The sequence below is a fragment of the Aquarana catesbeiana genome, linkage group LG05 (assembly GCF_042186555.1).
Source record: "Aquarana catesbeiana isolate 2022-GZ linkage group LG05, ASM4218655v1, whole genome shotgun sequence".
NCBI classification, from domain to species: domain Eukaryota; kingdom Metazoa; phylum Chordata; class Amphibia; order Anura; family Ranidae; genus Aquarana; species Aquarana catesbeiana.
In genome coordinates, this window is record NC_133328.1 from 514,731,971 (window position 1) to 514,758,523 (window position 26,553).

At 41.6% G+C, this 26,553-nt stretch overlaps 1 protein-coding gene across 3 annotated transcripts in view; it reads left to right on the forward strand.

Annotated features, from left to right (window-relative positions):
• The window catches only part of FAM110B (family with sequence similarity 110 member B), a 245,132-nt gene that overhangs the window by 88,296 nt on the left and 130,283 nt on the right, over window positions 1–26,553 (forward strand). For all 3 annotated transcript variants that reach the window (XM_073631661.1, XM_073631660.1, XM_073631659.1), the window contains exon 3: window positions 13,714–13,856. The gene's annotated coding sequence lies outside the window, so the exon portion shown is untranslated. The remainder of the gene's footprint in view (window positions 1–13,713; window positions 13,857–26,553) is intronic.

Sequence of the window (26,553 nt, forward strand, 5' to 3'; positions counted from 1 at the left end):
AGATACATTACACCCAGATACATTACACCCCCATACGCACAGATACATTACACCTCCATACACCCAGATACATTTCACCTCCATACACCCAGATACACCCCCATACACAAATACATTACACCCCCATACACACACAATCATTAGTATGGAGAACTCCCCTCCAGTTTCCATAGGGGCCCCATGCGGTAGGTGTTCTCGGGGGCCCCTATCTAGAAGGGAGAGCTGGGCCTTTCATACATGTCTAGGCAGAGCACACACAGCCGGCAGTCCAAGCCGAGGAGGAGGAGGGGAGGTAAATCATCGGTGATCTGCACTGGCTGAGCATCAGCAGACACTGTCCACTCCAGGCAGCAGGTAACAGGCAAGCTGCGGGAGAGCTTTGTATTTCCTGCCACTGGCCACACTGCCTCCCCCCAGTTCAGGGGCAGCAAACACCATCACTCCCTGATACTCCATGTTGTGTATGCGACTCACGGCCCTGGGACATGCAGCATGGTGCCCCCGATTGATATGCGCACTTGTCTATAGGTAGCGGCGGCCCTGCTGGGAGGGGGGGGCACTTGACCCCCCCCCCCCCTTGCCCCTACCTGCGGACGCCCGTGGTTCTGCCATTGCTGTATGGCTGTGTCTGGCATTAATTCTTTTTGATCACAGATCTAGCACATGCATGTGTGTCATAAATCTTTTTTCTCTGCACTTATTTCAGGTTAGTGACTCAGAAAGCAAAGAAGCCAAGTAACTAGCATTTTCAGCAATGGTAGCCTTCATGATTCTTTCATGTCCGGTTTTCTGAAAGGACAGGACCTCCTGGCCTATGTTATGTACAATCTATCCACTTTTTAAGAAAATTTCAATTAAAAAGAAGAAAACGCTCATAGGAGAGAAGACAAAAAATGGCTGCACACCCCAAATAAAATTGTCAAAAAAGAGGATTGTCCCCCATGAGGGGTTTTTTAGCAGCCAACAATGATTGAAAAATGTACTAAAAAAGTAACGTAGTATATAATTTTTATTTTAACCAAGTATCAAAAATGTTACTCTAGACATAAATAGTCAAAACATGAGCTGATAAAAACAATGCCAATGGCATAACAGTATACAATAATGATACACGATGATATTACACCATAAAAAACAGTAGTACATAGGTCTTGTATGTGAGAAGCTGACGCGTTTCGACCCCAGCGGGTCTTCTTCAGAGGATATACATAAACTGTAAAGGTGTTGACATGTATTATGATTCTTAAAAGGTAAAAAGAAAAAACATTCAACAAATATTTTTGTATATTTTTACCGGTCACATTGTATTAAGTCATGTTGGGTAGCCTCTGTATAGAAAAAAATCCCCTTTGTTTGATCCCAACGGTTGGCCCAGTCAGCAAGGGAGTCAGTCGCTTATGCGTGCCTTACGTGGAGTCACACACCAAGTAATCCCCAAAGTTCAGGGGGGCAGCAGAGTGGGAGGGTGTGAGCAGCACCTATGGTAAAGTATCATATATAATGAGTGGACAACTCAGGACGGTGATTAAGGAGTTTCCATATGTGTTTATACATTGTTATATTTATGCATATGAACTATATATTATATCAAATATTGCATCTGGATGGTCAGTGTGATAGAACCAAAAAGGGAAGGAAAGGACGGAGAAAAAACCAAGTGAGGGAAATGATGGTGGGGAGGGGGGAAAAAAAAAAAGGGGAAGGAGGGGGGGCTGAAGGTGTGATGGTGAAAGAGAAAGAAAAACATGGACCGAATCCTGTTACAAAAATTTGAGTGAAAAAATGTGACAAAGGTGAAAAAGGTATGTGTAGATAAATTGATTTAAATAGGAGTGCGAAGTGAAAGGGCCAATTCAGGAAAATTTCTACCCCAGTCATACTCGGGTTGATCATGCTGCATCCTGTTCTATATACAGACTAAAAACGCTTGTGAACATTGGAGAGATTTACTAAAACTGGAGAGTGCAAAATCTGGTGCAGCTGTGCATGGTCGCCAATCGGCTTCTAACTGTTTTTAATTAAGCTTTGACAAAAAAAATGGTTTCTAGGTAGAGCTGAGCCAGATTTTGCACTCTCCAGTTTTAGAAAATCAACCCCGGTGTCTTTTTCGTGTGAATTTTTTTTTCTGGAAGAGAAGGCAGATTTTTGGAGTCAGCAGGATATTTCAGGGAGCTAGTAAAACATTTTATTCTTTGATAAAACTGTGAAAAGTTAGGTGTTAGCTGTCATTTTCCTGACAGCCACCATTTGTCTAGCTTTATTCCTCAACAACCGGCCTTACATGTCTGTCTTGTGTCCCAATCCACTACCCAGTTATCATAGTATACTAAGATCACTTAAGAAAATCCTATGATATATACACAGCCCGCTGGGAAGGAAGAGACGTTTGCATGTACAGTATTCTGAAATCATTTTGAGAACAGGAAGATATCAGAGCTGCGAAGGACTCATATGAGCGATAAAGTGCATCAGACCGATGCAGCTCATCTCCCAGTTCTTTCATGCACATCAGCAGATATTTCACTTAAGGCTTGACACTGATAAGCTGAATCATCCGCTACTCTTTTTTTTTCTCCAGCAAGAAGGTGATCCCGCTAGAATTTCCTATTCTACCTCACATGGCAATAGAATCTCCTTTCTTCCGGCTGGAACAGAAATGTTAGTGAACCCGCTGACTTATCTGCAATGCTAACTAAAAGGGAAAAGAGGAAAAAGGAGGTGTGTGTATGTAAGTATGTATAATCGGCGTTTGCATGTTCTCCCTGTGCCTGCGTGGGTTTACTCCGGTTTCCTCCCATACGTCGAAGACATGCTGGTAGGTTCATTGGCCCCTGTCTAAATTGACCCTAGTAGGTGTGTGTATGAATGTGAGATAGGGACATATACTGACCGGCCACTTTATTAGGTACACCTTGCTAGTACTGGGTTGGACCCTCTTTTAGAACTGCCTTAATTATTTGTGACATGGATTCAACAAGGTGTTGGAAACCATTCCTCAGAGATTTTGGTCCATACAGAGATGATAACATCACACAGTTGCTGCAGATTTGTCGGCTGCTCATCCATGAAGCGAATCTCCCATTCCACCACATGCCAAAGGTGCTCTATTGGATTGAGATCTGGTGACTATGGAGGCCTTTGGAGTACAGAGAACTCATTGTCATGTTCAAGAAACCAGTTTGAGATGATTTGAGCTTTGTGACATGGTGCATTATCCAGCTGGAAGTCTCCATCAGAAGATGGGTACACTGTAGTCATAAAGGGATGGATATGGTCAGCAGCAATACTCAGGTGGGCTGTGGTGTTTAAACGATGCTCAGTAGGTACTAAGGGGCCCAAAGTGTGCCAAGAAAATATCCCCACATCATTCCACCTCCAGCAGCTGAATGTCGCAGCTAAGATTGAGACTCATCAGACCAGGCAACATTTTTCCAATCTTCTATTGCCCAATTTTGTTAAACCTGTGCGTTCAGAGATAGTATTCTGCATACCCTGGTTGTAATGAGTGGTTATTTGAATTACTGTTGCCTTCCTATCATCTCGAACCAGTCTGCCCATTCTCCTCTGACATCAACAAGACATTTTTGTCCACACAACTGCCGCTTTTTGGATATTTTCACTTTTGTGGACCATTCTCTGTAAACCCTAGAGATATGGTTGTGTGTAAAAATCTCAGTAGATCACCATTTTTAGAAGTACTCAGAGCAGCCCATCTGGCACCAACAACCATACCACGTTCAAAGTCACTTAAATCCCCTTTTTTCCCCATCCTGATGCTTGGTTTCACCACGTCTAGATGCCTAAATGCATTGAGTTGCCGCCATGTGATTGGCTGATTAGCAATTTGTGTTACCAAGCAATTGAACAGGTGTACCTAATAAGGTGACCTGTGTGTGCGTGTGTGTATATATATATTATATTATTTATATATGTGTGTGTGTGTATGTATGTATGTATATGTATGTATGTATGTGTGTGTGTGTATGTATATATATATGTATATATGTATGTATATATATATATATATATATATATATATATATATATATATATATATATATATATATATATATATATATATATATATATATATATATATATATATATAATACACACACACTCTGGGGTCGGAAAGTATCCAGACCCCCTTTAATATTCACTCTTTGTTATATTGCAGCCATTGCTAAAATCATTTTAAGTTCATTTTTTTTCCTCATTAATGTACACACATTACATTAATGTACACATATTGACAGAAAAACACAGAATTATTGACATTTTTGCAGATTTGTTAAAAAAGAAAAACTGAAATATCACATGGTCTTAAGTATTCAGACCCTTTGCTGTGACATTCATATATTAACTCAGATGTTGTTCATTTCTTCTGATCATCCTTGAGATGGTTCTACACCTTTATTTGAGTCCAGCTGTGTTTGATTATACTGATTGGACTTGATTAGGAAAGCTACACACCTGTCTATATAAGACCTTACAGCTCACAGTGCATGTCAGAGCAAATGAGAATCATGAGGTCAAAGGAACTGCCTGAAGAGCTCAGAGACAGAATTGTGGCAACGCACAGATCTGGCCAAGGTTACAAAAAAATTTCTGCTGCACTTAAGGTTCCTATGAGCACAGTGGCCTCCATAATCCTTAAATGGAAGATGTTTGGGACCACCAGAACCCTTCCTAGAGCTGGCCGTCCGGCCAAACTGAGCTATCGGGGGAGAAGAGCCTTGGTGAGAGAGGTAATGAAGAACCCAAAGATCACTGTGGCTGAGCTCCAGAGATGCTGTCGGGAGATGGGAGAAAGTTGTAGAAAGTCAACCATCACTGCAGCCCTCCACCAGTTGGGGCTTTATGGCAGAGTGGCCCGACGGAAGCCTCTCCTCAGTGCAAGACACATGAAAGCCCGCATGGAGTTTGCTAAAAAAAACACCTGAAGGGCTCCAAGATGGTGAGAAATAAGATTCTCTGGGCTGATGAGACCAAGATAGAACTTTTTGGCCTTAATTCTAAGCGGCATGTGTGGAGAAAACCAGGCACTGCTCATCACCTGTCTAATACAGTCCCAACAGTGAAGCATGGTGGTGGCAGCATCATGCTGTGAGTGTGTTTTTCAGCTGCAGGGACAGGACGACTGGTTGCAATCGAGGGAAAGATGAATGTGGCCAAGTACAGGGATATCCTGGATGAAAACCTTCTCCAGAGTGCTCAGGACCTCAGACGGGGCCAAAGGTTTACCTTCCAACAAGACAATGACCCTAAGCACACAGCTAAAATAACGAAGGAGTGGCTTCGCAACAACTCTGTGACTGTTCTTGAATGGCCCAGCCTGAGCCCTGACTTAAACCCAATTGAGCATCTCTGGAGAGACCTAAAAATGGCTGTCCACCAACGTTTACCATCCAACCTGACAGAACTGGAGAGGATCTGCAAGGAGGAATGGCAGAGGATCCCCAAATCCAGGTGTGAAAAACTTGTTGCATCTTTCCCAAAAAGACTCATGGCTGTATTAGATCAAAAGGGTGCTTCTACTAAATACTGAGCAAAGGGTCTGAATACTTAGAACCATGTGATATTAAAGTTTTTTTTTTCTTTTTTAATAAATCTGCAAAAATGTCAACAATTCTGTGTTTTTCTGTCAATATGGGGTGCTGTGTGTACATTAATGAGGGAAAAAAATGAACTTAAATGATTTTAGCAAATGGCTGCAATATAACAAAGAGTGAAAAATTTAAGGGGGTCTGAATACTTTCCGTCCCCACTGTATATATGGAACACCTGCCTTTACACACACATGAATTTTAATGGCATCCCAGTCTTAGTCCGTAGGGTTCGATATTGAGTTGGCCCAACCTTTGCAGCTATAACAGCTTCATCTCTTCTGGGAAGGCTGTCCACAAGGTTTAGGAGTGTGTCTATGGGAATGTTTGACCATTTGTTCCAGAAGCTCATTTGTCATGCCAGGCACTGATGTTGGATGAGAAGGCTTGGCTTGCAGTCTCCGTTCTAATTCATCCCAAAGGTGTTCTATCTGGTTGAGGTGAGGGCACTGTGCAGGCCAGTCAATTTCCTCCACCCCAAACTCGCTCATCCACACTATATTGCAAAAAGTATTGGGCGGGGGGGGTAATTATGGTGTGGGGATGTTTTTCAGGGGTTGGGCTTGGGCCCTCTAATTCCAGTGAAGAGGAAATCTTAAAGGCCTCAGCATATCAAGACTCTCTGCACTCTGTGCAGCCCAGTCAAGTTTCTCCACCTCAAAATCGCTCATCCATGTCTTTATAGACCTTGCTTTGTGCACTGGTCCAAATTATTTGGTGGTGGGGGGATTATTTTTCAGGGGTTGGGCTTGGCCCCTTAGTTCCAGTGAAGGGAGCGCTTAAAGCGTCGGCATACCAAGACAATTTGGACATTTTCATGCTCCCAACTTTGTGGGAACAGCTAAGGTCCCACCAGTGCACGAAGCAAGGTCCATAAAGACATGGATGAGCGAGTTTAAACCAGTGCATGAAGCAAGGTCCATAAAGACATGGATGAGCGAGTTTAAACCAGTGCATGAAGCAAGGTCCATAAAGACATGGATGAGCAAGTTTAGGGTGGAGGAACTTGACTGGTCTGCACAGAGTCCTGACCTCAACACGATAGAACAACTTTGAGATGAATTAGAGCGAAGACTGCAAGCCAGGCCTTCTTGTCCAACATCAGTGTCTGAGCCCACAAATGCGCTTCTGGAAGAACGGTCAAACATTCCCATAGACACACTCCTAAACCTTGTGGACCACCTTCTCAGAAGAGTTGAAGCTGTTCTAGCTGAAAGGGGTGGGCCAATTCAATATTGAACTCTATGGACTAAGACTAGGATGCTATATACTGCAGTCACTGGGAGTTTACCTTTGTTACCCCCAGCACACAGCGGTACACAGATGGCAGCTTTCCCTGACCATTCCTAAACAGGACCCTTTGGGAGCGGTTTGCATGACCCAAGCTCAGTGAAGACTCTAACCTGGACGCAAGGGACGTTTCTGAATCCTCTTAATCTGAGCTGTCTAAATCTGAGCCAGAAATACTGGACACATCCCCTGCAAGACCGCAAAATCAGATTTCTTGCCACAATCCTTGTTACCATTCACCTATATTGCACTATGAGCCTTTTCCTACCCCTCAAATGTGCTATTATCTGAGCACGGAAGTCAGTGCCCATTTTAAGTCCCAGCGAGTGATCAACAGCTGATAAGCGGCCATCAAACCTATCTTTAACACGGTGGTGAAGCACTGGTACGTTTGGATATGTTTGCATGGAGATTTCACTTATTGGTAAGGATGGACACTGATATTCGGCACAGTAGTTTTATACACAGATGGACTCATTTTTTTTATTGGTTGATTTTTTTCAAGCACATTTTGGATCCCATTGATGAGGGGTTCAATGCACTAGTCATTGTTTACTCAAAGACATTTTGTCTTTTTCAGACTGCTTCATTGTTTGCATCACCAGTTTTTGTGTTTTTATATAGTATCATTTGTATGGTAGCAAGTTTGGTGACAGCACACTTTTCACGTGTCTTCATTTTCTGTACTTGCTGAATATATTCCTGCCTGAGAAATGAAAACGAAAGCAGCTGCCACATCTATGGACTGTTTAGCTGCAATATATAAAATGTTTGTTTTGGGACTTTGATCTATACAAAAAAAATAGTACACGTGGCGTGAACCCTTTACGGGCATTTGCAATAACCTCACACTCCAGTGGATAATTGATATACAAAGCTTGCTAGAAATTAGGTACAGATATTATTAAATATAAAGATGTAGCTGAATGCAGTTCTCTATAGGAAAGGAAGAATTTCAGGTACACACTCGGACCTTTTTTTTTTTTATTTGGACTAATGATAATCTCCAGGCTGACTTCTCCGTCTGGACATAGTCATTGTATCTGTATATTTTACTATTATTATTTTTATTATGCAGTTTTTCTATAGTGCCAAGTTTGCACAGTGCTTTTATAAAGAGGGATAGTACAGTTACAATACAGTTCAATACAAAAGGCTTAAGAGGACCCTGCTTGTGAGAGGTTGCAATCTAATTTAGGGGGGGGGGGGGGGGGAGGGCAGCAAGTGGTACACATGAACTGATGGAGAAGTAAACACTCAGTTTATATTATGTGGAGGCTGGATAAGCTTCCCTGAGGATATATGTTTTCGGGGATCGCCTAAAGGTATTACTTGTTGCAATTGTAAGAATGACCATTGATTTTTGTATTAGAAATTCCCTGAAGAAGCCAATATTGGCGAAACATGTTGGGATACAACATCAAGTGTTGATAATTTCTCATATATGAATACCAGTGTTTTCATAATACGACTTATAATATGCTTTACCAATAGTTTTTATTGAACCCATCACTTGTTGTTTTATGTAAGCATATTTCTATTTTTATAAAAAAAAAAACTGTATATTCCTCCGTTGTGGGCACCAGTATAACCCCAATCATCCTATTTCTGCTGATCTCAAATTTGGAGGACTGCTGACAGTAAACAAGCCTGAGAGCAAGACATTTTATGAAAAGTGTGAAAGCTGCTACAAGGTTTTGCAGTGCAATAGCTAGATATTGTGCATTTTTGATTCTGTGGAATGAAGACCAAGCTTGAATCGTATGGAAAGAATAATTTCCCTTACCAAGTACGTATTGTGTAGCACAGACAGCGGTCTTGCAGTGGAATTGCTTTTTTACTACCAGAAAGCCAGTATCACCATGTGAACCATTTTATGGGGTTTCCTATTTTTTGTTCAGGATTTTTATTTTCTACGTTTAGCCCTTTTTACACATTTTGTTTTCACTCACTTCTGTTTAACAATCAGATTATATAAACATTGTCCAGAAACAGATTTCTGTCGCTGTGGCGTTACATTGGAGCAGTTTCAATCTGTTTGGCACTGACTGCTCTTGTGGCTTTAAAAAAAAAAAAAAAAAAAAAGAGGAATTTCCCACTGGGAATATTGGATTTAAGTCTTTTACCCTAAGAGTTGCCTGTGAAATGAAGAGGGAATAAACTGTGACCATGGGAAACACAATGTATGCGCACATCTGTTTTTATGTAAGCTAAGCAGAAATTGCTGATGTTTCTCAGGCTTAAACATATGGTTTATGGAATTTACTTGGTTAAATGTACCATTATTTGATACACATAGAGAACTATGCAGGTCCCCTATATGTTTCCATACATTTGGTGCAGAACATCTTTTAATTTGATTTATTTGGGTAGCAGAAGTGATGATGTAATGGATAGCTACAAGTATTGCATTGAGTTTCTTTCACATTTCATAACACGGTTTTGTGCTGCTAGAAAGATATTGCTTTCTTTTCTACAAAAAAAAAAAAAAAAGTTTCTCATGATCCAAAATTTTTCCTTGTTTTATGATCACTGCCAGGATTTTTTCACTGGGTGTAGAGCTATGAAGAACCTTGGCTCAGTAGTACCCCCCCACCCCCCTCCAGCTCATTGGTACCCCTGTTCTGCAGATCCCCAGCTTATTGGTACTCTTGTTCAGCAGATCCCCAGCTTATTAGGACCCTCTCCAAGTAGATCCCCCAGCTTATTAGGACCCTCTCTCTCTCAGCAGATCCCCAGCTTATTATTACTCTCGTTCAACAGATGCCCCAGCTTATTAGTACTCTTTTTCAGCAGATCCCCAGATTATTAGGACCCTCTCTCTCAGCAGATTCCCAGATTATTAGGACCCTCTCTCTCAGCAGATCCCCCAGCTTATTAGTACTCTCATTCGGCAGATCCCCCAGCTTATTAGTACTCTCATTCGGGAGATCCCCCAGCTTATTAGTACTCTCATTCGGCAGATCCCCCAGCTTATTAGTACTCTCATTCGGCAGATCCCCCAGCTTATTAGTACTCTCATTCGGCAGATCCCCCAGCTTATTAGTACTCTTATTCAGCAGATCCCCAGCTCTTTTGTTCAGCAGATCTGCTCCGTAGATCTCTCCGGTCCCTGCTCACCGCCTGCTATAGCTTTCCCATGTCGGACACCATTTGTTGCTTTGCTCCAATCCGGACCCCGCTCACCTTCCTGCTGTTCCACTCTGCACACCAGATGTGACGTCTGCACCAGACACTCCCAAAATAAATACCACATGTCTTTGCGGTTCGCTTGTTGGTTTCCTGGTGCATCCTGGGATATCTCATACCTGCAATACCTCTAAAAAATAAATAAAGACGCTAACCCCGAATAAAAGGCCCCTAAAATTTTTCAGATGTTGTAATGTTTTGTACTCGTACACGGTTCCAGTTGTCAGAGGTGATCAAACCACTTTTATTAAAATGGAATTACAGGCAAAGCCTAACTAGACTTAAAGCTGTCTTCTCCCCCTCCAACACCTATGCAAGAAAGATGTTTATAATTGCCAAATTTCAGGCTGCTCCGGTCTGGGATTCCGCTCCCCTGTGTCAGCCAGTGCTGCTGCAGGGAAGAGGAAGGATGAGCCATTGAAGTCTATGGGTGATGTCATGCTCCCAGACATTGCCAGCCATTGTTGGAGTGCTCACTCCTCTCCCCTGCATCTGGCTCTGGCTAACGCAGGGGAGTTCATGTGACTGGACTGGAGTGGCCTGAAAATAGGTCGCGGGCAGAATGGTGGCACCCGGCTACACGATTGGCCGGGTATTTTCCTATCTTTCTCCAATCGCCAGCATTGAAAGCAGCCTTCCAATGCATAAAGGCATTTGGCCTCCTTTTTTTTTTCTAATTTAGTTTTGTCTTTTGCTGAATGGAAATGAGGGCAAATAGTTTAATTTCCCTCAGCGAATGTGAAGTGCGTCGTGGCAGAGCATAATAAAATTGGAATTGTCACATCACTGAGCAGAGTTCAGCTTCCAGTGTGGCTGATGTCTCTATTTGGCGTGGCCCGCTGTTTTATTTCCTCTTTATATGCGTCCGGGTAATTTAGCAGCTGTAATGCATTCCGGAAGTTTTGAATATTTGTTAATCCAAAATAATAAAATGATCATACAAAGATACATTTTGTGGGATTAGTTATTATTACCTTTTTTCCTTTTTGTGAATATATTTGTTTTAGATTTAGATCTAGTATTAGGGAATGTAGGAAGTACCCTAATGAATTATATATTTATTGTGAGCGGCCCTGCTGTGATTGCGGTGACATAGTGTGACTATTATGAGATCTTCATAGATTCACAAAGGGTGAACACAGCCAGTTCCACAGCTAAGAAGAAATGAGCAAAGTTAATGGTGCTTGAACAAAAGAAAATACAGCCTGCATAAGGGTGTATGATTACCAGCCCTGTAGTTTAATGGAGAAGGCTTCTTTTTTGTCATAATATACTTTGTCATATACTTTAGTAAACTAAACATTATGTAAAATATAATATCTGCTATGCGCACATACACACACACACACAATGACATGCTGAGACTGAGCCAAATGCTCCCTCCGCTCCTTAGCCCAGTGCTCCAGTGAGCGCTGGAGAGGTAGAGCAGAAAGCTGATTTCTAACAGTCACCGCTCTCTGCTCAGTGCTGAGGGGAGAACTGAGCAATCAGCAGTGTTTGATTACTCCGTTCTCAGCAGGAGAGGTGACAGGACAAACTCTGCTGGCAGGGAGACAGAAGAAAGTTAAGCTGGGTACACACTATTCATTTTTTTTTTTTTTTTTTTTCATTCAACCCCACGAGTTGAAGGGGGGAAAAAAAGCTGTCGGCACGGTTAGTTCAGAGATCTCCCCCCGCTGAGCTGTTGTGTTCTGATGGAGACAGCCCACCTTAATACCTTAATAAGCCAATCCACCTCTCCACAGTTCCTTGTGGTAAAGGTGCATATCCATGGGTACATGAAAAAGAAAGGCTCTACTATTGTAATATTGTAAAGCTCAATCTTCAGGCTACTTTCACACTGGGGCGTTGGCGGTAAAGCGCCGCTATGTTTAGCGGCGTTTCACTGTAGTTTTTTCAGAGGTTTTCAGCCGCTAGCGGGGTGCTTTTAACCCACGCTAGCGGCCAAAAAAGGGTTAAAATTGCCCGCAAAGCGCCGCTACAGCGGCGCATTGCCGGTGGTTCGGTGGCGTTGCCCATTGATGTGTATACACCGCTCCTACAGCGCTGCAAAGATGCAGCTTGCAGGACTTTTTTTTGTACCATTCTGCAAGCGCACCGCTCAAGTATGAAAGCCCTCGGCTTTCATACTGGAGTGAGAGGAGAGGCTCTTTACAGGTGCTATAGCGCCTGTAAAGTGCCTCAGTGTGAAAGCAGCCTAAATCTAAAACAATACCCAGTCCACTCACATTTAAAATATCTTGTATCAAACATTGGGGCAAATTTACTAAACCTGGAGCACTCAGAATCTGGTGCGACTGTGCATGGTAGCCAATCGGCTTCTAACCTCAGCTTCTTCAATTAAACTTTGGCAAAAAGAACCTGGAAGCTGATTGGTTTATATGCAGTGTTGCACCAGATTTTGCACTCTCCAGTTTTAGTAAAAAAAAAAACCCCATTGTGTTGCTCATGACATAATCGAGCGATCCCCTTCAGTGTCACCACCTCCACGCTGGCTGACGACTATCCAGGGAAACGCCGTCGCTCTCACGATGTTAATGCAATGATTCCAGTTGCATCACGATGTACGTTTCATTCCTTCCGACTTCATCACAGGGGGGCAAGCTATAAGTTAGCTTGACCTAAATTCAGCTATAAACATTCAATTCCCCACATCTTATCACAATAGCAGTTAAGCAGGAAGCAAATTAATAATATCGAAACATTGAGATTCCCCTTCAGTGACAAATCAAGCATAATACAACAGAAATGTATTAAGGAATATTCCCTGCAGCAACAAAATGAATGGTGGTCCTAAGCCTGGTTCACACGGGGTGTAGTAAAGCATACACCCATGGATAGCTGTGTTTACCTGCACAGGTGTTTTGCAGTCCCTTTTCATGTCAGTTGGGATGCGGTGGCTGCACAGACAGACGCTGCTCCCAATTTTGTGTGGGTGCATGGCTCTGAATGCACACTGTCTACATTTAGGGCCGTGCACCCACATGGATGTCTGTATCTATGCAGCCAACTGACATCGGACTGCCTGTACGCGGATGCAGGGAACACCTGGGCATCCCCATGCAGTAAACATGGCCCTCCATGGGTGTTCGCTTTAGTACGCCCAGTGTGAACAAGGCCTTAATCAGCAGAAATATACATATGCTTTCTTCTTTTTATTGACCGGGTTTGTTAACTTGCCTATTGGTCACAATGTTTAACAACCAGGGTCTTCATTAGGGCATGTGGGACCCTCTTGATGAAGGCAGTCTATGTGACTCCATGATAGGAAGACAGAAGTGCTGTATCATCAGATTTCTTCTACTTAATAATCTATCATGAGGTTAACCAGTGTGACTCATTATGTTTAGCATAGTGTAAGTCTGCTGAAGGTCATGGCATAGATTTGTTCAGCATGAGAAATGACTAACGGTATTACACAGAGAGGATAATGCCATATCCAACTTACAAGAAAACAGCTTTTCACAGATTGGGAATCCTTTTTGTTTTGTTTGTTGCTACTTTCTCATGTCTTTTATGTCTTGAGTCACTTCTGTAAAAAAGAAAATTAAAACCAATGTGATTTTCTTCTTATGATGTATCCATCTATAACATTATATTTTTTTTTTTTTATTAATTTTTTTTACAGCTGCCCAACACTGAAAAAAACCTGGAACAACCCAAGATCGCTGGACTGTCTGAGGACCATTGTGACCGTCCATAGTGAACTTGTAATGTCCTACGACGTCTTATAAACTATTGCCGCTCTCCAATGACTAGTTATATTTTTGGGTAAGTTTTTCTATTTCATGTATGGTTTTTCACTTTTATTTTTCAGTATGCTGCATAACTCATGTAAAGGTCTTCAACATAATGTCTTACTATACAACATGCAGACTTTGCTTGCAAACTGTTCTTATTTATTTAGTATAGGTGCCTACACATGTTGAGGGTTTAAAGTAATGATAAAGTCTAGGCTTTTTTTGATTAAAAATTACATGGCATACTTACCTGCTCTGTGCAGTGGTTTTGCACAGAGCAGCCCAGATACTCCTCTTCTGGTGTCCCTCTCTGGCTCTCCTTGCCCCTCCCTCCTGCCCAGTGCTCCCACAGCAAGCAGCTTGCTATGGGGGCACCCAGTCCGAGCCGCTGCTCTATGTGTCCATTCAGACACGGAATCACGGCTCTCTCCTCATTGGCTCACTAACTTTGACAGCAGCTGGGGGCAATGGCGCCCACTGCTGTCTCAGCCAATCAAGAGGGAGAGTCACGGAATAACTGAGTCTCCTGTGCAACATTGCTAGATTGAGAGGGGGGCTCAGGTAAGTAAACCTGACTTTACAACCACTTTAATGTAAGTAACTGACACATGGCCACACACGAGAAAACCCACACCTGACCAGCACATAGGACCCCAATAAAAGGTATGGGTGAAGCCTTCTAATCTTCCTGTGTTCCTACAACCATAACAAACTCCTAAAAATATACTAGTGTTTTAAAGTTTGGTGGAATCCAACTTTACAGATCAGTACCATTTCATCTTATTTGATTATTTGAGCTGAAAACCGTTTCTTGCAGCTATGAGAGAGGCTTAAAGAGTAACCGCCACTTTCTTGGAAAAGTATAGAAAAGAAAAAAAAGAGCATATACAATTGCTGCACAAGCCATGTTGTAATTTAATGTTGTTTAAAAAATACCTAAGCTATTCAATCTGAAGTACTGTAATTTTCTGTAAAATTCAATGAATTATGGCAACCTGGAGGCGTTCGGTACACAGTTGTGCAGAACGCCTCCAAAAATTTCATTTTCTGCTCGTGTGATTCACTCACTGATTTTTGCCAAAGTGTAAACTTAAGAAAAGCCAGATTTTAGGCACCTCTGCAACAGAAATGTAAGTTTTGGTGTGATACTACCCAAGGGTTAAACACTTCACTTCAATAGGGATGCAGACACTACAGCTTTCTTCATTTGAACACACAAAGGGCACCAGCTGATTAATAATGAACCAGACTCTCCTATTCAGACTCTTTATGCAATCAGTGCATGAAACGAAGAGCTATTTCTTCACAGCAACAAAAGTTTGGAATCTGTTAACAGGGTTTATTAAAATCTTTGCAATGTGCATTGATCACCAAGAGGGCATTATGTTTTTCTCGATAAAAGTGGAACATTTATTCAATTTTCTAAAAGTTAAAGCATAACTAAACCCATTGATTTGACTGTGTTGCAAAACCGTTACTATCAAGACATGTTGTGATTAACTGTCACAGTTGCTTGTGTTCTCGAAGGAACGGTCAAGCCATTAAATGGCTGGTGTCATAACTGATCACATGTGCAGCACCATGGCAACTGTATTTCAAATTAAGGCTAAGATGGCAAATTTTGTTCTGCTTTAATGGGGTCCGATTGACAATTGTGTATGCTTCTAGAACAAAATTCTAACTGTGAATTTTGTTTGGGAAAAATTTTATGCACTGTCATTCATCAATTATTATTGCATCATTATGTCATAATTGCATTCTGAAATGAAAAGTAAAATTCAAAACATTGGCATTGCAATAGAAAGACATTTTCAGGGTTTTCATATGAATTCTGTCCTAGTTGTATTGAATGTTCTGCCGACCGTTTTTTTGTTGTTGTTTATTTCTGAATTTCCATATGAATTTTCAAACAAAATTGTATTGGTGTGTGGCCAGCTTTGCAGGCATGATTACATATTGGCAGATACAGGAGAGAAGTGCACAGGTTTGGAGTGGTTACACTGGTGGCAGGTGGTCTATGGTATAGGAGTACAAGCCTCTCTGTCCAGGTAGTTTCATCTGTGGCCTCTACATCATCTGCTCCTTTGTCTTTGTTGGCAGTGTTGGGCACAAGTAGCCCATTATCAAAGGCACCTGTCGCAGAGATCACCAGCCTGTTTTATTCTATAAACAACACAGCAGGAATTTGGAAGACGTAATGGTGGACTCCAAAAAATTTTTCATTTCTAAATGTGCACCTCAAAAATTAAGGCTTTTTTCCTTGATAAAGTTGGATAAGCACCACAAACCTGTGATAGGAGAATAACGTTACTTGTCTGATTGCTGAATTCCAGGCAAGCAGTTAAATGCGTGGCTGAAATATATAATATAATTCTGTGAAGCCAGTTTAGTGATCTGAGCACTACTTCCAGATAGTACAGCCAGATCCCCTTCCTTTTTTGTAGCTTTTTTTTTTTCCATTCTAAAAAAGTAAACAATTTGTTACTATGTAATACAGTCAGGGATTGCTCACATGTAGTGCAGTGACTGGTGTTTTTTTTTTGCACTGGATGAGTTATAGACATCGTTAGGGTACATAGAAAACAATTGTTTTCCATGTGCTCTGTTGACACTGCAATGCAGTCCGGAGGTGAAGTGAGCTGTGATCAAAATATAGACATGAGGCATTTTATTGCGGCGCACAGGTAGGCACTGAGTAGCATAGCAGTGCAATGCACTGTGGTTCTGTGTGGAGACATTAATGAAGTGTCACTTTATTTGTGCACTTTAAAGTTAAGTAGAAAAAAAAAACAAAAAAAAACTGTGACGCACTAAAACGCGCATCACACTGCACCCTACAGTGGACCACTGCACCCTGAAACTGACAGCTGCCTGCAAGCTAAAACAGAGCATTTAGCTTGCAGACAGCGTAAATGAGACCTTATGCTATGCTACTCAGAATATATCACAAAAGCCTTAGAGTAGCATTGTGAATGATCTACAGCAGGGGTAGGCAAACTCTCTCCTCCAGCTGTGGTGAAACTAAAAATCCCATCATGCCTTTTCTTGTGAAATAAAAAAATCCACAAAGCCACAAAGTTTTTTTTTTTTTTTTTTTTTTTTTTTTTTTTTTTTTCACTACTATTCCTTTTTATATTGGCTTTTGAAATTTGCAAATGCAGCAATTTAAAAATTGGTGAAAGGATAAGTAGTTCATTTTATACAACTATAAAGATCTTTCCAAAATGAGGGACAAATGAGGAGGAAGGAGGGACAGAGACCTCCAAATGCCTTTTAGTAGTTCAGTGTATAAACAAGTATCTTTGGCCATGACAGATTCCTACCAATTGATCAACTACTGACCAGTTGACGGTCATGAGCTGAGCATCACATGATACTGGTGAGCCAATAGAAAGAGATCAATGCTATAAGGTCACAGGCTCAAAAGCTCTGCACTACCTTTTTAGCATGTGTTACCATTTCTGCAAAAGACCATAAATAATGATATAATTAAAATATCTTTGCATTCAAATTTCCATTGCGAGGTATAGTTGAGTGACGCAAACCAAGCTTTAACTTATTGTTTGTATAGTCTTTGTTATTAAAGCAAGCTTAAACTTTTAAGTAGGATGGATGATGTCCTCTGGGAAAATTTGCATTTAGTTTACTACACAGAGATAGTTCACATTATTTCCCAGATTGTTGGATAATCTCTCACTTGTAGGTCACAAAAGGCCTATTGTTACAGTTTAACATTCTTCCAGTTTGTTTAGGCTGACTGATAGGAGATATAAAATGCTACAATTATTATACTACCAGATGTTCTTTATGCATTGATATAATTTGCTATGCTTGGATTACAGATCCATGGAGAAAGGGCAAAATATATAGCAAGTAAAATGTCATTGATCCGACAAATGGATTGCAAATTATTTTATATTTATTTATATGGGAGTTGTTGATTCCCTGTAGACCCCTTCTATTCCCAGATACCTTTCCAAGTTAACCACAGTGCGTTTTTGCCATATATACTCATACAAAAAGTATTCATCTGCTTTTCCTCATCCTCCAGCATAGTCTGTGGGGGCTCCAGCATCGACATGACAAGATAAGCGTGTCCAATTCCTGCTTAATTGCCTTTTTGAAGACTTACAAATGACAATGTTCTAAATATGAAGGAGCTCTAGCCAAAGTAAAATCCTCTTCTAGGACTCCAGCTGAAAAGTTTTAGCGGCCTGTCAATTCACTCTAAAATCTCGGTGTGACATACGAGACTCTAAATACCAGGAGGGAAGTATTTGGGAGAGGAAAGTGTTCATTTATCTGGTGATGACAGTGGATTGCTGGTTTTGACTCGTTCACATGAGCTCATATTCTAGTATTTGATGGTGATGAGGAGGATGAAGGTCTTATTACAGGAGAATTTTGTGTTAAAGCTACAAATCCAAATTACTTTTCATGTGTTCATTGGAATCAATCAAATCTGCCTATAAATAGGAAAATCTCTTCTTTGAGTAGGATTGAGATCTCGACAGTTTATGCTTGTTTATTGTCGCTTGGGTGTTACTCAATCACCCATTCATTGCAAACAAACCTGCCATTGGGTTGCCTTTCTTGTTGATATTAGGCAACCCAATGGTAACAGAAATTTTAGGCATCTGAGTTATCTTTCCCCCCAAGATAAGCAATGGTACCATAGATATGTAAAAGGACCATTATAGCAAAAAATATTGTAGTCTGGTAAATGTGGGTAATACCCATAATTATAGTATGTAGTATATTAAAGGGGTTATAAAGTCTAATCATTTTTTTACTTTAATGCATTCCTTGCATTAAGGTAAAACATGTTTAGGCATCAGTATCCACCCTCCCCCCCCCCTTTTTTTTTTTGCTTACCTGAGCCCCCATTTGATCCAGCGCTGTGACCATCTGGAGCTCTTCTCTCCCCTCAGTTCCTGGTCTCACTGGCTTTGCTCGGGCATCGGGAGCTACTGGCTTCTGCTGCTGTCAATCAAAGCCAGTAACAAGGGAGTGGGGTTAGGGCTGCTGTCTGTGTCAATGGACGGAGACAACAGGACTCAGGAGCGAGCGTGCACAAGTGCCCCCATAATATTATAGAGGATTTATATTGCGCCAACCATTTGCGCAGTGGAAGGATCCGTTTAAAGCATTTTTCCAAGCTCTTCCTACACATTATTATATTATTATTCTCCTACACATTATTATACAGGATTTATATAGTGCCAACAGTCTGCGCAGCACTTTACAACATGAGGGCAGACAGTATAGTTACAATACAATTCAATACAGGAGGAATCAGAGGGCTCTGCTCGTTAGCCCTTACAATCTAGGACTATAATAGGAAGCGGCCTCCTATGGGGGCACTGGACAAAGAGGAGGAGCTAGGAGCACCGGCAAGGGACCCAAGAAGAGGAGGTTTGGGGCCGCTTTGTGCAATTCCATTGCACAGAGCAGGCAAGTATGAACCTGTTTGTTTATAAAAAAATAAAATGAAAAAAATTAGGTTTCAGGCTACTTTAATTCTTTTTTTTATGGCTAGTTCACACCAAATGCATACCAGTGCTTTTTTTCTGCATCCAAAGGCATAGAAAGTAGGTTATATGGTTTTCAATTGCATAGTTCGCACCAGTGCTGGCAGTTCCAGTTACAGAAAAAAAATCAGAACCTGCTGCATTTTTCCTGCACGGAACTTTAGTGGAACGCAGTAAAATGCATCACAAACTCACTGGAATGCATTAAAAATGCACCAGACCACAGTACAGTGAAAAAAAAAAAAACAGAAAAAAGAAAAAAAAAAAAGCTGGAATGCATCCAAAAATAAAAATGCACCAGACGCATCAAAAACATGTTAAAAATGCGCATGCAGAAATGCATCAGGAAGAGATCTGGAGTGCATTTTTTTGGTGTGAATATTTATATTTTTCTCCAGATTTACGTACAAGCCATGTTGTCAAAAGTGACTGTTAAAGGGGTTGGGACAAAGCATTAAACCCTGCTGGCGATCAGCTTTAATCCACAGGGCTTATTCACAAGGGTGTCAAAAAATGCCGCATTTAGATTCATATAGCTTACAGTTCTGTATATATCTAAATGCAGCACTATAGTAATAAATGAGGCCATACCCATAGCTGCATTTAAAAGTAAAATGTGTGCTGCATTTATCTGCGTAGGACACAGCTGCATACAGGGCCAATACATTTGCAGATTTTCTGTAGGTATGTGCATAATCGTCTGTAAAAAAAAACTTGTAAATGTATACATGTAAAGCCAATAGAAGAACTGTACACGTTTAAATGCTGTACGCAACCAAACACAAGTATTTTAGGTGCATCTTTTCTGCAGACCCTTTTGCTAGCTCTGCCAGCAGAAACTTGCATGGGACAGCACAAAGGACTCAAGGATAACTGGATAAAGAGACATAACACAATTTATTTCATGTTGGCTATAATGGCCACAGCGTTTATTGAGGGGTTACCCAAAATGAACTATAGATCTCTCTCTCTCTCTCTCTCTCTCTCTCTCTCTCTCTCTCTCTCTCTCTCTCTCTCTCTCTCTCTCTCTCTCTCTCTCTCTCTCTCTCTCTCTCTCTCTCTCTCTCTCTCTCTCTCTCTCTCTCTCTCTCTCTCTCTCTCTCTCTCTCTCTATCTATATATATATATATATATCTCTCTATATATTAGTACAGTGCTCATGCGAGCATCTTTCTAAACATTATTTGAGGTTTGCAGATTTAAACCATCTGGTATACTGTAATGGCCGAGCATGTTTTGTGCAAATTACTACAACCATAAATTATTGAATTTATTAATACTATCACATAGTCCATCCAGAACTGAACTGGATTACAAACCCCCATTAACAAATGCCATGACAAAAATTTGAATATTTATATACAAGGGAGGAAGGGTGGGAGCAGCACGGGGCTCCGTCTTCAGCAGGGTCTCCTCAGGCGGTGAACGGATCGGGAAAGCCGCCGGCTTTTATAACCAATGCCCAGCTCAATCACACCCGATTCAACCAATCGGGACCCTTTGCTATGCCGCTCTACATTCTGCCATCACCTGGAGCACCCTAAAGAGAAGGTGGGGGGGAGAACCAGGGAAGAGAGGCAGCCCTCTGTACTCTCCCATGGAGCCTCGCATAAGCGCTAGGTGCTCAGTCATTCCATGCAGAAAATATGCACATGCCCGGGTGAACGATGCCATATGGTTGAAACCTTTTTTCCAAGGAAGTGTTGACTTTATTAGGATTTAAAATGGTCACTTAAAGCGGTGTTCCGCCCAAAAAAAATAAAAAGTTAAAAGCCAGCAGCTACACATACTGCAGCTGCTGGCTTTTAACAATAGGACACTTACCTGTCCTGGAGTCCAGCGATGTTGGCATCGCAGCTGATGTTTCCATCAGCTGACTGGTGCTGCCGCCGCGGGTGAGGGTACCCGGCAGTGTAGCCTTACGGCTTCACGTCGGGAACCCAACTGCGCATGCATGAGGCCCCTCTCCTCTCTCCTACTGGCACGGCGACAGGGAGAGGAGGAGGGAGCCCCGCGGTGATGTCACGGGCCGCGGCCCGGACTCCCGGAAGTGGGAACAGGATACCTGTCTAAGACAGGTATCCTGTCCCCCCTGAAAGGTGCCAATTGTAGCACTGGAGGGGGAAAGGAGACAAATGAGCGGAAGTTCCACTTCCACGTCCTTTTTTAACATGCCTAAGACTACTCTGTCCATGGAAGGACAATGCTGCTGTGTGATTTCACTGGAGAATCAACAGTGTGCATCATGTTAAAGGTAGTAGAAATTATAATCTACTGGCAGGGTCTACAGATAATAATAAAGCCGTTACCCAAAGTACAGGATAAATTAAAAACTGCTGCATTGGCTAGTGACAGACTTCACCTATTTATGCCATACATATGACATTTTAATGCCTATGGTTCCACTTTCATTATAAAGATCTTTGTCCACAATGATTTATAAATGCCTGTCTGTGGCTAAGTTTGTGGTATTGGCACACAGGCTGCGCTTCCAGTGCTTTTGCTGTCCAGGATAATTCGTCAAGCTGATTATCAGCCGAGCTTTTATAGTAAACGGCTTTTAAAAAGCATGTTTTAGCTTCAGTGCAACAAGACAGAGAAAAAAAAATCTTTATTTCTACTTTATCAGCTGTTGTCCATAGTGGACTTTTTTTTTAACAGTAAAAAAAAAAAAAAAAATGTGCTTACCTATCTGTACCTATTGTGTCACCTTCTGCTGAATTTGTCATTGTTCTTATGAAGAGCAAAGTGTTGGCCAGCTCACAGCTTTGAGGTTTTTGGGCTGTGCATTGTATGAGTGTTGCAGTTTACATCATTGAACTCCTATATTTTTCATCTTAATTCAATAACAATTTTTTTTTTTTATTAGCGCAACTAAAGCACACAGGTGCAATGGGTCCAAACTCATTAGTGGTGCTTTTAGCATACGTGAAATAGCTTTTTTGCACAATCGTTTTTATTGACTTTGTACATACAATCAAAATGGGAAAGTGATTCTATATACAGCGCGCTAGAACGCGGACACAAAAAAAATAAAGCTGAGAACAGCTCTCGCCTCCCACACTGGAAAGTGCAAACCATCTTACCTGTAGAATAAATGAATGTGTTACTTTGCCAGGCATGAACATCGCCAGAAACTATTTACTCGTCTCCACTGTCAAAGCCATACAACTTGATCATGACTGTGATTGTATAGAGAAGGTGTGGCAGCTTGCTGGTGAGATCATCTCTGTGCTTTCTTCTAAACAGCCAGTTCTGTTTGTTGTTACAGCATTCTGTGAAAGCACTGACACAGTAATGAGTTGGAATTAAAATAGCGGTTTTGCTGGGGCTCCATAGGGCAAACGGAGCAAAAAGGTGCACGATTGGCAGTGGAGGCTGACGTTTTAAGATTGTGGGGCGCCAGACCCCGCCCTTCTTTTTTGACCCATCCACTTCTCATAAGCCACATCCCTTATAGACTCCACCCACTCCATCCCCTGTATTCCACTTGTTTCCACTGTACACATGCTATACTATATACTATACTATACACCATACTATATGAGGCTCTCTCACTTCAGGACATTCATCTTTTCTGTGAGGGTTTAACATGCATGATTGATGACACTCACTCATGGAGTTGAACTTGACACCAACAGGAACCCCCGGGGGCTGGGCACAATTTAATCCTGACCTGGCTGGCGCTCAGCTGCTCTCGCCCCGTTGCCCGATTCCCACGACCCGGCCCGCGTTGTGCTCTGCTCAGTCTGCTGCTCTGTCTCTTTCTCCTCTCCTCTGTCCACTCTCTGCACACAAGATGGTGGGCTGGGGGTGGGGAGTGGAGGCTGGAGAGGGAGAGACCAAGTGTTGGAGTGCGACTTGCGGAGGGGGGACGAGACATGTCTAGGCAGCAGGCCAGGCTGTGCAACTGCAGGCATGGAAGATCTTGGCATACCTCCCCCAGGGAGGGACCAAATTAGGCTCAATAGACTAAGCGGGCCAGGGTCGGGATTTCGGCCCGCTCTAACGAGCTCCTATTAATAGAATAAAATTCTGGCAAGCAGCCAGTAACTATGGAGAATTCATTTTACAGTATTCTAGATACAACTTTTTAATGATTTTTTTACGGATGGACGTCCTGTTGCTAGAAGAGACTTTTTTTTTTTTTTTTTTCTAATCTACCTAGCAAGTAGCAACAGCAGCACAGCTGGAGAGAAACTCAAAAGAATAAATTCATTATAGTTTTATTTTTATTTTTTTATTTGTTTACTACTACTTCTCTTTTTTTTTTTTTTTTTTTGCAACAAAGCTGGTGAGACACCGCCCCAGGAGCCCCTATGGACAAGCCTCCAATGATGTTTGGTATTCTTTTCTTCCTTGATTTAAAGGGAACCTATTTCTTGGCCTTTTTTTTGGTCTTCTATTGGCTTGAGTCAAAGTCTGTTATTAGTTAGAATTTTTGGGAATCAGATACTATTCTGTATTTTCACTGCAGAGGTAAAAATGTACCGACGTTATCTTTAATAGCCAACCAGATTTTTAGAGCCTGTCACTGGGAGTATAGCGGTAACATCTTTTGGACGTCTTTGGCTTGCTTTGTCATTGTATGTTTTTTGGTTAGGTATGTTCAAATCCAGATAAGACATCTGGTAGATCACCGATCCTGGTGATTTTCTTGGGTCCCCCACCAGTGCTCTCGGATCCCTCGTTTGCTATGGGGGCACTTATGTGTGTTTGCTTCTGAGCCAGCTCTGTGTGCCCACAAGATACGATGAGTGCGGCTTAGCCCCATCCCCCGCTCCCCACTCCCTGCTCACTGGGCATGATTGACAGCAGCAGAAGCCAATGGCTCCTGCTGCTGTGTCTGAGCCAATTCGGAGCGAGAGAGCATCTGCTCTTGTGCACATCACTGGATTGAGATCAGGCCCTGGTAAGGGGGTGCTGAGGAGGGACTTGCTTTCAGAAGGTCTTTTCCCTAATGCATTAAGGTAAAAAAAAATGTCTGCCTTTTAGAACCACTTTAAGAGGAGAAGTGCGCAGGGCTGATAACATTGCTTGGGATTTCAGCACAGCAGAGTCACTCTGTTGGCAGCTTAGTTGAAAAGCTATCACATCAACAGATACTTTTCTGTACTTGGAGGTTTTTTTTTAAAGAGATGAAACATAGGAAAAAGTGCATGCATAGTTGGGTGGTTAGGTTGAAAAAAGTTAATTTTGTTCAACCAATAGAAACAAAATAAATAAATAGAATACCTTCATATACACAATCCTATACCCAGTGTTACATACATTAGAGATGTGCGGCATGTCTTTTTTTTTGTCCTGACATACACTTTAAGCTTCAATGAAGACTCAGGGTCTGCTTGAGAGGAGCATTCTGGCATCATTGATCACATCTGTGTATTGTAGTATTTTGACAGGTTTCAAAGTAAAACGTAGTATAGTGCTGTTCTGTGTGATGATGTAAATGGGTTTTTACATTGGCAAATTTGATTCCTTGATATATCTTTCAATACACTGTGCCCGTGTTATCTGCTTGAAAGTCTTTTCGCCAGGATCAAAAGATGCTTTTTTACAAAAAGAAGTTGTTAGAGTTTTCTATACACTTTATCTTTAGTACTCTTGGATTGCAGATTCCCTAAAGTCTCCCTGTGCCACAACAACCACCAGTGGAAGGATCCGTTAAAAGCATTTTTCCAAGCTCTTCCTACACATTATTATATTATTTATTATTATTATTATTATTATTATAATAATACAGGATTTATATAGGGCCAACAGTTTGCACAGCACTTTACAACATAAAGGCAGACAGTACAGTAGTATTCAATACAGGAGGAATCAGAGGGCCCTGCTCATAAGAGCTTACAATTTAGGAGGAAGGGTCAAGTAGTACAAAGGTAATGGCTGTGGGGGATGAACTGTTGATGTAAATTGTTAGGTATGGGTAGGATATGCTACTCCTAAGAGGATGGTTTTCAGGGATTGTCTAAAAGCAAACAGAGTAGGAGATAATCGGACAGAGGGGGGTAGATAGTTCCATAGGATGGGAGAGGCTCTGAAAAGTTCTGGAGGTGACGAGGGAACTAGAGAGCAGGAGGTCTTGGGATAAACTAAGAAAATGATTAGGTTGGTATTTTGAGACTAGGTTATTGATGTAGCTGGTAGCAGAGATGTGGATGGCTTTGTAAGTTGTTGTCAGTATTTAGAATGAAATTCATTGGGTTAGCGGAAGCCAATGTAGGGATTGACAGAGAGGAGAAGCAGACACAGAGTGGTTGGTAAGGTGGATGAGCCTGGCAGCACCATTGATGATGGACTGAAGTGGGGGAAAGCCTATGTAAAGGTAAGCCAATGAGAAAGGAGTTGCAGTCATCGAGGTGAGAGATGACCAGGGAGTGAATTAAGAGCTTTGTTGTGTCATTGGTTAGAAGGGGCGTATTATTATTATAATAATTCATATCCTTTTGTTCCCACAAATAGAGCTTTCTTTTGGTGGTATTTGATCACCACTGTGTGTTTGTTTTTTTTTATTTTTTGCGCTATAAGCAAAAAAAGACTGACAATTAAGAAAAAAAAACAAAAAAAACAATTTTTTACTTTTTGCTATAAAACACTTTATTAATGAAAACATTTTAAAAATCGAATTTCTTCATAAATTTAAGTCAATATGCATCACACCTAGTAGCGATGCCTATGAGTTTAAGGCCTCCCGGCCCAGGGTCAGTACTTCCAACATGGAGAGCCATTGCTCTGTACACTCAAAGTCCTGATTCGAAGCCAAAGGAAATATCCGCTACATTTTGGGTGTGGGTTAGTATATGACCTACTTCATGTGATGGCACTAAGCCATTCAAGTGCTTGAACAGAAAGGAGAGGTAGATGCTGAGTAAATGTGGACCTTGCATAAAGGCCACACAGGACCTTTTTATTACGGAGTCCCCCACACCCTGATAAGGAACAATAACTGAAAGCTTAAAATGCCCAAAGCATTAAAATCAAAGTTGAAAAATACTAACTTCAGGCTCTAGTTTCCAACTTCTATGTGTAGGCTTTTACTGTCACTATTCTTCAGTGTTGCCTCTTGGGAAGTGTGAAATCCCATGAGAATGCACTCCTGCGTGGTGTGCTATAGATCAGTGTTTCTCAACTCCAGTCCACAAGGCGCCCCAACAAGTCATGTTTTCAGGATTTCCCTCTGATGAAACATCTGTG